This window comes from Coenobita brevimanus, chromosome 108, assembly GCF_032717465.1.
Source record: "Coenobita brevimanus isolate Jiangsu-jjx chromosome 108, ASM3271746v2, whole genome shotgun sequence".
NCBI lineage: Eukaryota > Metazoa > Arthropoda > Malacostraca > Decapoda > Coenobitidae > Coenobita > Coenobita brevimanus.
In genome coordinates, this window is record NC_137061.1 from 11,908,392 (window position 1) to 11,923,498 (window position 15,107).

The window sequence follows — 15,107 nt, forward strand, 5'->3', positions numbered from 1 at the left end:
TCCCCTGCTAACCTCACTTCCACCCTGTCTTACTCTTTTCACCTCTCTCCAGAACATTTTCTTACAGTCCCTCCACTTTACACTCAAATTCCTTCCAAATTCCTCATCCACTCTCTTCTTACTCTCTCTAACTAATCTTTTCACCTCTCTCTTTCTTTTATACATATAACTCTCTCTTCCGCCTCTCAACTTCTTCCACGCCCCTATTTCTCATCCATTCATTGTATGCTTTCTTCTTTTGTGCCACAGCCTGTTTCACCTCTTCAGTCCACCACGCTGTTCCTTGCACCCCCCTCCGTCTTCTCTTTCTTCCACACACCACATCACATGCTGCACATACTTCTTCTGTAAATATGCTACACACACCTTCCACGTCTCCCATCTGCTCCAATTCATATTTGCCCAATCGTTCCTCCACTTCTCTCTTATACTCTGCCTTTTTCTCATCCTCTTGTAACCTTTCCACTCTCCTTGCAACTACTCCTTCCTCTCGTCTTTCCCTTCTTCTATTTCTCCATTCTAATTGGAACTTTATTCTGGCCACCACCAAGTAGTGGTCAGAAAGTCCACTCCCCCAACCCCTATAAACTCTTGCATCCATTACACATCTTCGCATCCTTTCATCCACACACACATAATCAATCATTGCCTTCCTTTCATTCAGTTCACCACCCACTCTTCTCATCACTCGCCATGTATACCTGTGGATCATTTTATGCCTGAAGAGGGTATTGGCTACCACCAACCCCCTTCCAGCACAAATGTCCACTAACGCACTCCCATTCTCATCTATCTCAGCAGGCACAACCCACTCACCAACTATTCCATCCACCTTCGCATTCCCAACTTTACCATTCATATCACCAATCAAAAACACTCTCATTCCTTCCAAACTTTTCCATGCACACTTCTACATTTGTCCAGAACTCTTCTCTCACTCTTCTAGCACGATCTTGCGTTGGCGCATACACACACACAATCGCCCACATTTGTATTCCAACTTTCAACTTTACCCACACAATCCTTGACCCAACTGATCCATACTGTCTTATGCTCTTCTTCCATCTTTTACTCACAACTATACATACTCCTTCCTTCGCCCTCTCATTCTCACCTACTCCTGCACATATACCCCATCCATACTCCCATTCTCTCACACTTTCTCCTCTCCATTTTGTTTCAGTTATTCCACATACATCCACTTTCGCACCCTCAAGCACCTGGACAATCTCTCTCTCTTTCACCTCATCATTTGCTCCTCTTACATTCCATGTACTCATTACCAAGTCCTTTGTCCGGTCCTGGGTCGTCATCGTTTGGTCAGTCCTTGTCCGAGGCTTATTGTTTGTTTTTTTAGTTAGTTGTTTTCCGGGGAGGGGCACTAACCCTCCGCCAACCCTTTTAGTCGCCTTTTACGACAAGCAGGGATACTGGGGGAGTATTCTTGAAAAACCCCCCTTCCCCCAGGGGATAGGAATATCGCTGATGTTGGTTCACTGAACGTGAGCTCTGTGAACAGCATATTCAAGCTATCCTTCTGCAGTGCCCCAGTCTCCGTTTGAAGGATAGGGATGGAGCTGAGGGACGTGTTTATAACAGGGTAGCAGAGGCACCCACTAATATCGGTGCTTTCACATGAAGGCGTCCATCTGCAGTACCACGTGGCTGATTAAAGGAAAGATTTTCTTTTTTTATTCAAACCTGGATTGGACTCTGGAACATATTTACGACCAGCGGCCTTTCGTACCTCAGATTTGAGTTTTCAGGAAGAAAAAGAGACTTGACACCTTACCTCGTATCTAGTGGGGTATACGGCCGGAGCATTTATCCGGCTCAGGGAAAATGGAGGCCCCTGCCCTGCATAGGCCCTAGTCATCCTTGGCTCACCAATAGAGTAGTAGGTGGGTGACTGCCCTTCTCCCGGGAGACAGTACCATGGAAGCGACGTGTGGTTAAGGCCAGGTAGCTGGCCTTGCACACTCCCAGGTGGGGAACTCAATATTACTCCCCAAGCAGTCAAGGCCCGGGCTGCAATAATTATTCACCATATGAAAGTAAGGTGGCTGCTTGCGTGTGGTCGATGGAAATGCTCAGACAGACAGACCCGGACAGAGCAATAGCATCAATAGCCATGCCTCTTGTTCCCTCTGCATGAACAAAATACTGCTTATGAAAGGGAAACTAACACGAGGTGTTCCCTGTTCTTGCAGTGAAGGACAAGGAAGTTGCAGTGTAGAAACTTCCCATGTCTCTTGTTCTTCCTCAAAATCAAAATCTGATTAACAAGGAGAACTTAATCTTAAATATGTTTTAGAATCCCACCCATGAATTAAATTAATAGCCTGCAGTTCACTGTGTTCACATTATAGATGAACTTAGGGCTACAGCTACTACATAAAAAAACAACAACAACTAGAGGCCCCTCCAAGGAGGCAAATCACACCAGCCGCGAGCCGATTCATATCTAGCGCGGCTCGTAACTGGACCTTGACCTACTTTTACCAATTTCGAACTCGTACGAGATTTTCATCCCTACTACACACCTGTAAACTTTGTGATGAAATCGTGCTAACAGACACACAGACAAACAGACAAGGACAGACAGACAGACAAACTTAAAATAATCCCAGCTTCGCTAACACGGCTGGTAACAACAGTAACAGCTACTGCTACCACTGATTCACTTTTCCTTGACAAATTAGAGAAAGAAACACCGATGTGGGACTTAGTGTGTATTGACGTTTCGCCTCATGGCTTCCTCAGAATACAAATGCTGAATATACACCACATTTCCTGCATATATAGCAGAAGGCAGTGGGGGTGTAAGGGGGGCACTGAGTGCTGTGTTAGCTAACCTCTTCATGGAATCGCTCGAGTCTGGTCCCTACAAACGATTCATCCCAAACACCGTCACGTGGCTGCGGTATGTCGACGACATCCTGGTCATTGCACCCAGACGTTTCGACACAGACAATCTGAGGGACAGACTTAATGAAGTGGAACCGTCAATTCGGTATTCCCTTGAAGAAAGAAGCTGACAGTTGCTTGCCCTTCCTGGATACCCTGCTCATTAGAACCGACAGTAAGTTGGCATTAAAAGAGTATAGGAAAGCCACAAATAGGGATGACCTTATTCACTATTATTCCAGCCATAACGTAAGGATAAAGAAAAGTGTATTAACAGGGTTCTACCCCAGAGCCTGGAGGATTTGCAGTGAAGATTATTTGAAGGAGGATTTCCAGTACATAGATAGCACATTTTATAAACTAAAGTAACCAGAACACATGTTATCCAGTGCCAGAAAACATGCCAGAGCTATCAGGGAACGGGCAACGGCTGAGAAATCCAATGATGTGACACGCATAGTCCTGCCCAATAACAGTACGAGCAACAACATTGCACGTTTTTTAAGAAATTCAGGAACTGTGGTAGCCTTTAAGACATCTCAGACAGTGGGTGATCTGGTCAGACACAAGGTACGAACCAGCAACACAGACGAGAGAGGTGTTTACTCCATTCCATGTACAGTATGAGATAAGGTCTACATAGGTGAAATAGGCGTGATCTGGAAGAGAGAATAAAAGAACACAGGTATGCAATGAGCCGGTACAACACCAACAACGCATGTGTAGCCCACACATTTAATACAGGTCACGTAATGGAAAGGGGAAAATGCAAAAAATTTGTACAAGGAACCAGACTTAAAAAGACGCAAATGTTTGGAGGCAGCTGTTATAGTATGTTCCCATACCACTGAACAGAACAGCGGATCTTATCACCTATCAGATTCTGTGGCCAAATATATTGTCAATAGGATAGCTTCCTCACACCATCCCCCTTAAACTCAAAACATCACCCCTCCTTCCTTCCCATCCATCCCCATCCCTTCTCTTCACCCAGCTATTTGCCAACATATACAACACTTGTACACACACACACACACACACACACACACACACACACACACACACACACACACACACACACACACACACACACACACACACACACACACATACACGCACGCACACACTCACCTCGAGTTCCCATTGGCTGCCATACCGAAGTAATGAGGATGCAGGTGGCAGGAATGGCGGAGAAAGCAGGTTAACGAGCATAATTACGTGGAATATTGCTGTCAGTTGTCGGATTCTTGGTGTGCTGGGTGAGTGAGAGAGAGAAATCAGCGTTAGTCTTTGTCTCGTTACTACTTGTCTGTCGATATTTCACGCGTTAGTGCTTTTCTCTTTAATTCTGTCCTCATATCGTGGGTGTTGTTCAGTGATGGTGAGGGTGACTATACTCCTTTCACTCTAAATTGGTTTTAAATTCCTCTCTCTCTCTCTCTCTCTCTCTCTCTCTCTCTCTCTCTCTCTCTCTCTCTCTCTCTCTCTTGAATCCTGAGTTGCCACAAGAGACTAACTCTAGGATATGATGCTAGTCACGAAGATATTCTCTGGAAAGAATGTTGAGCCACAGGACTGTCTTTCCCTACCAATGATCTTCTTGAAATAAGCTGCAAAAGAATGAAATTCTGAGCCGAGCTGAAGCAAAAGCACTATACTATAGTTACATGAGCTTGGAGATGTTAGGTGAGTACGAGACTATACTCTTTTTACTCTAACTTGGTCTAAATTTGCCAACTCTCCATCTTCAATGCTGACTTGTGGTAAGAGATAACCTCTAGAGTATGATGCTAGTCACGAAGAAGTGCTATGGAAAGAACGTACAGTCGTCGTATTGCCACTGAGCAGCGTGAAATAAGCTGCCAAGGGACAAGAATCTGAGCCAAAAAGGTGAAGAGAGTCTAGCCACTCTGTTGATTTCCACGCCAATCCCTCTAATATTGCAGTTGTTGCAGAGATGGGCAGTTCCTCGTCATTACTCTTTTTGATACTGCAGGTTTTGTTGATAATGGCCGTGATGTTGCATGTTAACAGTGGCAATAAGCTTGGTGCTGTTAGGTGAGTAGGTAATGATCTCCTCCCTAGCACTCTTAATTTTGAAGGTACCTGTTGAACCTGGCAGTGAATTTGAACGAGATTGGTTGCAGGTTTTGTTGATAATGGCCGTGATGTTGCTTGTTAAAAGTGGCAATAATGACCGTGATGTTGCATGTTAAAAGTGGCAATAATGACCGTGATGTTGCATGTCAACAGTGGCAATAATGACCGTGATGTTGCATGTTAACAGTGGCAATAATGGCCGTGATGTTGCATGTTAACAGTGGCAATAATGACCGTGATGTTGCATGTTAACAGTGGCAATAATGACCGTGATGTTGTATGTCAACAGTGGCAATAATGACCGTGATGTTGCATGTTAACAGTGGCAATAATGACCGTGATGTTGCATGTTAACAGTGGCAATAATGACCGTGATGTTGTATGTCAACAGTGGCAATAATGACCGTGATGTTGTATGTCAACAGTGGCAATAATGACCGTGATGTTGTATGTCAACAGTGGCAATAATGACCGTGATGTTGCATGTCAACAGTGGCAATAATGGCCGTGATGTTGTATGTCAACAGTGGCAATAATGGCCGTGATGTTGTATGTCAACAGTAGCAATAATGGCCGTGATGTTGTGTCAACAGTGGCAATAAGCTTGGTGCTGGCAAGTGAGAGTGACAACCAACGTCAGTAATTTCCTCATTTTTACTCTTGATACTGAGGGTAATGTTGATCCTGGCAGCGAAAATGAACGAGACTAATAACCATGTGTTAATATTTGCCTTACTCTAACTTGGATCAGATATTCGTCCTTTTTGCGACTTATTCCACGTAGCTCAGTGTCAGAATAAGACAATGCCGTGGCTGAACATCCTTTCCATTGCATTTCTTCATCATTAGCATCATAATCTAGTGCTAATTTATTGCTAGAACTGAGCGTTGGAGATGGAGAGACGGCAATTTTAGGCCAAGACAGAGGAAAAAGGTTATAGAGTGATATGAACTGGAGTGACAGCAGTGAAGTTTTATATCAAGTGTTCATATTTTCAGCATTAATTTCTTCTCGTCACTGCTCTTAATATTGCAAGAGCAGGGATGTTGCATGGGATTACTATCATGCACTATGTATGAGTTGAGCTGGAAGGACAGCGGTGATTTTTTCTATTGTGCCACCTGTTGATATTTTGGGCCTTCGTGTTTTCCTTCTACTAGTCTTTCCAATAGTGCAGGTATTATTGCATTTGACACTGATATTGCATGTGATCAACTGCATGGTACGAGGTGGTGAGTGTGAGTGACAGCAGGGTTTCTTTTAGGATATCATCAGCCAGCATTTTCAGCGTTCAGTTCAGTTGATGGCTAAATGTGGTCAGGCTGGAGAACTGATTTGACAAGTAACCAAGGAGACTCATTCCCACTTCATAACAGAATTCCGCTGAAGATCACGCCAACATTACTTAGTACTCAAGTTGCAGGGATTGAGTCTGCTCAGTTGATGACCAAATGTAGTCAGATTGGAGGACTGATTCGACAAGTAACCAAGGAGACTCATTCGTAACTCTAACTACGGTTCATCAAATTTCACGCAGAAACTATTGAGTAATCAAGTTGCATGGAAGTGACTCATTTTCGTCTGGGGTAAAAATAATAATAATCTTCTCGTGTATTGTTGATAATGACATTGGTATGATTATGCTCTCGTGATATATACTCGGTTCAACCCCTCGAATTTGGCGACGTATTTTTGTGGTTTATTCTTGCTTCAAGACGAGTTAATTAACGTAGGAAAGACTTTTTTTTTTTTTTATTGAAAACATTAGTGTAGGCTATCCTCTTTCTGGCCTCTTCAGTTCGAAAAGTTAAGCCGAGTAAAATCGTAGGAGATAATAAGCGCAAACTTAGAAGAGACGCCACTATAATGACAGACAGTAGTGGTGACAGCAGTGATTATTTTAAAAGACACTGTCACTCATGTTTTAAAAATTTCCAAACCTCTTCTGCAGGTAGGAACAGACTTAAGGTTATGAATAATTTCTTCAAAAAGAAAAAAAAAAAAGCAGGAAGTGGACTTAAATGCGACCAAAAAATGTTTCCCTTTGTGAATCTCCCTGTGAGTCGGAATCCCATGAGGGTTGGTCGTCTAAGCAGGCAGAAGTGAGTATGAGGAAATGGAGAGGATGGTGAAGGGACGGGGTAAAAAGAAAAAGGTTATTTGGTGGAGATGATTGTCATAAACTGATAACACAGAGGCTTTGAAAGTATAAAAAGGTTATTTGGTGGCGCTGATTGTCATAAACTGATAACATAGGGGTTTTTAGAGTAATGTGAGGGTATTACGAATCTTGCAATGTCATTAACAGTAACCGGGAAAGAAGCTCGGGTAAGAAAAACACACAACTGGGTAGAAACCGCGGTGTTTGTAATAACCCAGAGATAATTACCAGCCGAGGTTTTAATGAACGCTAGTTACTGTCAGTCGTGAGGCAGCTGCACTGATAGATTAAAATGCACTACTTTGGCACGGTATCAGCTGACTACATCCCAGGTAAGATAGCAAAACCTGACTACTACTACAAACAACGGGTAAAACAGTGACAACTATCAACAGAAATAAATGATGGTAATCCACTGCCAAATAGGAGATGGACTGTGGCTTCATGAGATGTGGTAGTGTGTGGCGTGGGGTGTCGTGATAAACTTGGAAATGTGAGGTGTAGAAATGAGTTGTTGTAGTAGGTGTGGTACTGTAAGGTGTGCTAGTGTAAGGTGTCGTGGAGTAAAGTGTGGCAGTGTAAAATGTGGTAATATAAGGTGCGGCAGTGTAAGATGTGGTAGTGTAAGATGTGGCAGTGTAAGGTGTGGTAATGTAAGGTGTGGTGGTGTTAGGTGTGGTGGTGTATGGTGTGGTAGTGTAAGGTGTGGTAGTGTAACGTGTGGTATAATAAGGTGCGGCAGTGTAAGATGTGGTAGTGTAAGATGTGGCAGTGTAAGGTGAGGTAGTGTAAGGTGTGGTGGTGTTAGGTGTGGTAGTGTAGGGTGTGGTGGTGTAAGGTGTGGTGGTGTATGGTGTGGTGGTGTAAGGTATGTTAGTGTAAGGTGTGGTAGTGTAAGGTGTGGTAGTGTAAGGTGTGGTAGTGTAGGGTGTGGTAGTGTAGGGTGTGGTAGTGTAAGGTTTGTTAGTGTAACGTGTGGTAGTGTAAGGTGTTGTGGTGTAAGGTGTGGTAGTGTAGGGTGTGGTAGTGTAAGGTGCGTTAGTGTAAGGTGTGGTGGTGTAACATGTGGTGATGTAAGGTGTGTTAGTGTAAGACGTGGTAGTGTAAGGTGTGGTGGTGTAAGGTGTGATAGTGTAAGGTGTGGTGGTGTAAGGTGTGTTAGTGTAAGGTGTGGGAGTGTAAGGTGTGGTAGTGTAAGGTGTGGTGGTGTAAGGTGTGTTAGTGTAAGGTGTGTTAGTGTAAGGTGTGTTAGTGTAAGGTGTGGTAGAGTAAGGTGTGATAGTGTAAGGTGTGGTAATGTAAGGTGTGGTGGTGTAAGGTGTGTTAGTGTAAGGTGTGGTTTTGTAAGGTGTGGTAGTGTAAGGTGTGGTGGTGTAACGTGTGGCAGTGTAAGGTGTGGTGGTGTAAAGTGTGGTGGTGTTTGGTGTGGTAGTGTAAGGTGTGGTAGTGTAAGGTGTAGCTGCGTTAGGCTTGGTATCAGCGAGTGGATGCATTTTTAAGTTAAGTGGGTTGTTACGCATCTCCACAAACTCTTAAACACACCAAGAATGGATCTCCTTTTAGGTGACATAATCCAAACTCCCGGTGACCTCTGACCTCCCTGCCCTTCAACCGGACGCACCCAGACTAAATGATGATTATTTTCTTGTAGTGGTTGCTGCATGAGTCAGTTTGTGTTTAGGGTTGATAGCTGTTGGTGAAGTAATAACGAGGACTAATACCATTTGATGTGTGTAATTAGTGAAATTATGGCATGTACGGGTAGTTTCTGTAATAATACATAATTACTATCAGCACTAGATGAGACCGGTTCATGATAAAAGATTCATTTATTTGTCATTGGATCACCCAGGAATTTGCTGAAAACCCTAACAGAACAGTCACCTAAAAACCATCTTAGAAACCTAATTTATTCTTCAAACAATATCCAGAGGTTCTTTTTCAATAGTTTAGTCACCCAAGCATCGATAATGTGGAAAAGAAGTGTTATAAAAAAGTTTGGTACATTCGAAACTTGCCAGTTTGTTCACATTGTTATTATTCATATTATAGTTTCACAGGTCTACAAGAAAATCTATTCGATATTTCGGAATAAAAACCAGCCAGTCGTAATTAATGGGTCACTGCGCGTGTCCATGACCTATTTTAAAACATCTAATGGAAAGATGATCATCCACCTTCTGGATACATAGCGATTCCTCTACGCCACTGCAAGCACGTGAGAAGCCTTTCAAGTGCAGAATAATCGTCAAGTATCAATAGTACATCAGTAGCAACAGGACTATATTACATTTTATATTGTACTACGTTATAACTAAGTGGGAAACTCTAGCTAGCAGATTGATTATGCAGGCAATGAAGCGCCATCGTGGGAAAGGGTACGCACCGGTGCGTGAGGACGCTCACCATCCACCCACTCAATGTAGTGCTGCTGTTGGGTGTCTGTCCGTTCCTCTCCTCCCTCTTTTCCTTCCTTCCTCTTGCCTTTCTTTACTTCATTCTTCCCTCGTCCTTCTGCCTACGGGTGACTTTATACTCCTTTTGTCATTCTTTCCTTCATTCCTTCCTGTTCCTTCTGCCTATGAGTGACTCTACACTGAGTGACAAGCTGAATGGTTTCCTGTTCACCTGGAAACCATTAACTACGCTGTGTGGTAAACATATAACCAAATTATGGCGCCTGGTGGTTTAGTGGGTAATTGCGGCGCTCCAATAGGATTGAGACGGTGAAGGAGTGGTTGGAGCTATTGCTCAAGTAATGCTACTCAGGAATGAGTGAGGCTGGTAACTCTCATCTTAAATGTCTAACCAACTTGCCTAGCCCTGGGCTTCTACGCATTTCATGGGGCAACGTAGGATTGGATGATGGATGGATGGATGGACATTAATTTTTATCTCGTCTTTATTTACCTTTTTATAGTTCATCCCTGAAGTCCCAGCAGGCTTGTGTGTAGACGTCACGTGAGACAACCGAGAGGCGCGGGTTTGTGCTTTGCGCTGTAATTGGAAGTGACCTGGTTGTGATATCGTGACCATTTCTTAAAGCGAATTTACGCCAAACTTGGATCAGTTTTTCAGCGTTATTGGAATTCATTGTGACAGTAACCATCTCAACTGCAGGGGGGCGCATAGGAGGGGGAAAAGGAAGGAATGGAGGAGGGGGACGAGGAAGAGGCAGAGGAAGGGAACGAAGTGGGCATGGGGGAAGCATAAAAGGTGCCCCTATATCAATTATTACAGTAATTAATGTAGTAATGTTGCAGTTTCAATTTCACACACAAAAAATACCCACTATTATGCAAAATAATCGTGCAAAGCACACAGCAGCAGATTTTGACTCATGTAATCAGTTTGAATACATAGCGGTTCAGATTATACTCTGTGCAACTTCTTAAAAATTATCTTTGTTTAATCAGTTTGCAAAATATAGATATTCTGAATCAATGTCCACTGCAAGAAGCCTCACAACTATAGTAAACAAAGTGAAGACCAGAATTTAAATAACACCCAACAATCAGTATGTGCAAAGCCACAACACAACAGCAATGAAAATTATTATAAAATGCCAAGTGTTGTGTCATAACATACAAGCTTTAAAGGTAATTGAAACGCAAGAATTTTGATTGTTCAATTCATAAACTGATTATAAAAAGTAAGCAAACTAGGTAAATAAAAAATTGGTAATTTAGAAACGGGGAAAAGGGATCGCTAAAAAATAAATAAATAAATAAATAAACAAACAAGGAAGAATCGCTGGAGAGCATGCAAAACCAGCAAGGATTCAAGTAACGCTGACAAAGTAAACCCACAAATCCCTTAGGACTCTGGTATTAACAGTTTGTAAAGAGTCAAAATGGGGATTTGTGGGTTTACATGTCAACGTTACTTGAATCCTTGCTGGTTTGGAATGCTCTCCAGCGATCCTTCCTTGTTTGTTTACTTTTTTAGTGATCCTTATTCCCTATTTTTAAATTAATATATTTTTTATTTACCTATTATATTATTTATCAGGATAACACACGAACTGCTAGAACTATACAGCGTTTGTGTTTTTAGACGTGTAAAACATCGGGTAAAATGACAGACACTGTTACGAAGAAATATTCATGTGTGTGTGTGTGTGTGTGTGTGTGTGTGTGTGTGTGTGTGTGTGTGTGTGTGTGTGTGTGTGTGTCGAATTACATACGAAAATGAGTTTTGTATGCTCGAAGTCTTGGGTTCTTTATCTTTCGGATATAAAAGTATTGTTTGTAAAGGAGTTTAATATACAGTATCTAAGGAAACAGAGAGCTTTTTTTTATACTAAAGAAAATTATGGCACCTATTCAAGATTACAAAAAACTGTTGACATTAACTGTAAACTAACACACCGAGTTCAAAAAGCTGGCCAATTAGTGAAGATAAACCTGATATTTTGTGTGAAACACACCCTCTTGCTCTCTAAAAACTACCAGTCGTGTGGTCTTCGAAGTAATGATAGTTATGTCATGTAGCTGACAGTTTAAGGGTCTGGGAGTTAACAGAGTCTAACTGCAGTATCTCCCCCCTTTATAACTCTCTCAGAATGTCATAATAACTACACATGGCCAAAGCATCAACAAAAACATCTGTGGCTTTGTTGTATGCCATCTCAAAATTTGCAGTCTTTTGGGAGCAAGAGCTGGGGTGTGACAGTGAGAGTGAGAGCGTGAATGAGTAACAGTGAGAGAGTGAATGAGTGAGTGAGAACGTGAATGAGAGCGTGAGAGCGTGAATGAGTGAGTGAGAGAGTGAATGAGTGAGTGAGAGCGTGAATGAGTGATTGTGAGCGTGAATGAGTGAGTGAGAGTGAGTGAGAGTAACTGAGTGTAAATGAGTCTGGGTGACAAAGTAAGTGAAAGAAATTGAGAGTAAGGAAAAAGCAGTACAAGACTGACTGGGTGAATGTGATAGTGAGTGTGTGAAAGAGCAGGAGTAAGTGGGTGTAGGAGTGAGTGAGAATGAAAATGAGTGGGAATGAGTATGTGTGAGTGTCCCAGTGTGAGAGTGCGTGTGAGACTGAGAATGAAACTGACTGTGAGAGAGTGAGTGTGAGAGGGTGAGGGGGCAATAGAAACACCACAAACCATAACCAATTCCTTGCAGTAATACAATGGTTGCAATTCTTTATCTCTGAACTGAAGATAACGTTGGAAACTGTCAAAGGAAAAAGTGCAAGGGATTACTGATGTTGATATTATAATTCAAACAGCAGGAAGCACATAATATTATCTTGCAATGACACTATGGTTGCGACACTAACAATAACATACGCCATAATATTTCCCTTTGCAATGACACTGGTTGCAAGAAAAGGTCAAAGGCACTGTGGTTGCATGAAGAAAAATCATCGTCGCAATGACACTGGTTGCAAAAAAAAAAATAAAAAGATCACTCTTGCAATGACAGTGTGGTTGTAAGAGGAAAAATCATCCTTCCAATGACACTGATTGCAAGACGAAAAATCACCCTTGCAATGGCCCCCTGCAATGACACTGGTTGCAAGACGAGAAATCACCCTTGCAATGACACTGATTGCAAGACGGAAAATCACCCTTGTAGTGAAACCGGTTACAGTACGAAAAATCACCCTTCCAATGATGCTGGCTGCAGGAGGAAAAATCACTCCTGCAATAACACTGGTTGCAAGAGGAAAAATCACACATTGTTTTCATTGCAACAACGGTGATCATAATATTTCTGTTGTAATGACACTGTGGTTGCAATACAAACTACAGTAAGGTCATAGTTGCAATACTGTGTGTGCCGAGGGTCTGTGAGATAAGGGGCGGTATTCTCATGTGGTTAGGAAGCGTACTTAACACCTCTTCCTTACTGGTTTATTTCTAATTTTGCCCCGTTGCTATATTCTCGTGTGTTATTCATGCACTCTATGTCGATATTAAAAGGGTATAACTAACGATGAGGATGTTAATAGAAAGTTTGGGAAATAAATCGCTAAGGAAGAGGTGCTAAGGAACCTTCTTACTGAAGTCTGAGTTTTGTATTAACACAATCAGCCTCTTCTGCGCATTATACAAACAACAGGAGACACCATAACATTTCCCCTGTAGTGATTGTTTGGTTGTAATAGGTACACACACACACACACACACACACACACACACACACACACACACACACACACACCGCTCGCTGGTGCAGTGGTAACGTTCTCGCTTGCCATCTGGTAGACGGGAGTTCGCGCCTCGCTCAGGTTGCGAAAAGTTTCACTGACGAAGTGGGTGGTTACTGTCCCCCTTGAGCAAGGGGACGGGTGTGTGAAGGTCACAGCCTTACCCTTAGATCGGACTATATGAGCTCTCAGCTCCCTTCCGGGAGGGTAAAATGCTGACGATCACGACCATCAAGTGATCCTGACCGACCCGGTGAATTACACACACACACCATACAATTTCTTCTGCTGTGACACCATAACTACAGTACTAAAAACGGCATAATCATAACCTTTCTCTTGCAGTGACTACAGTTGCAGTTCAAGTCGCATCATTGCATTTCTGTTGCAGTGACACCATGGTTGCAAAGGTGTGTGCAACGAAGAACGATGATGTGAGGGCGATACCACTAGAGTCCCGAGAAGACCAGAGCAGTGATGTACAGGGGAAGGAGGAAGGCGAGGAGAAGAAGTCAGATGAGAGGGTGGAGGAGGTGCTGGACGCCGTGGGGTTTGGGTGGTGGCAGGCTCCTCTCTTCTGTGTCGCCATCTTCGGTGAGTGGCCACATGGAAGGGCTGGGGCGGGGAGGACTAGCGACCCTCAGGGAACGAAGCAATAGGTCTATGCCCACAACTGAACAGAAATAATAATCATACTTCTACTGCTGCTGCTACTACTACTGCTGCTACTACTACTACTACAACCACGTGCATGTCAATTTTTTCGCCTTGATATCTACTTGGTTTGTATCAGTAACATAAAAGGGGATACTGAAGTACAATGTGCAAAATAAATCGCATATGAATAGGTGCTGTGTAATCTGCAATCTCCCAGCCTCATGTTGCTTATATTAGCATGTCCACAGTTCAGATAGTGGAAGCTATACACATCCTGGGCACCACACTCTTCAGCGCCCCCATGGCTTTCTACTGCACTCTGGACAACATCTCAGTGCCTTCCAATACCAGGTAAATCACCATCATCACCATCATTATCAATGCCATCACTATCACTGTCACCACTCCACCACCATCGCCAAGTGCATGCATATATATATATATATATATATATATATATATATATATATATATATATATATATATATATAAATGCAGTATAGTGCCACTGGAAGCGCCCAGACACCCCCACAAGGAGCCCACAGAGGAGAAACGACAGCGCAGCGGGACTGTAGCCGCTCACCCCTCGATAAGGAGACTGCCTATAGCTACTCCCACCTTCATCAGGAGACGGCCTGTAGCCGCTCTGAAGGTGTCCTCCTTGAGACGACCTGTAGCTGCTCACCCCTCCAGAAGGAGACGGCCTGTAGCCGCTCCCGCCTTCGTCAGGAGATGGCCTGTAGCCGCTCCTACCTTCGTCAGGAGACGGCTTGTAGCCGCACTGATGGCAATCAGGTGATGGCCTGTAGCTGCTCCTACCTTCGTCAGGAGATGGCCTGTAGCCGCTCCGAAGGTGTTCTTCTCGAGACGGCTTGTAGCCACTCAACCCTCCTGAAGGAGATGGCCTGTAGCTGCTCCCGCCTTCGTCAGGAGACAGCCTGTAGCCGCTCCCACCTTTGTCAGGAGATGGCCTGTAGCCGCTCCGAAGGTGCCTTTGGGTCTGCTGGTAGCTGCTCACATCCCCAGGCCATGGCCAGTAGTCAGGCCTTAGCGACGGCAGGTAGCCACGCCCCCAGAAGGCCACGGCCAGTAGCCGGGCCCTACGGTAGGAGACGGCCTGTTGCCAC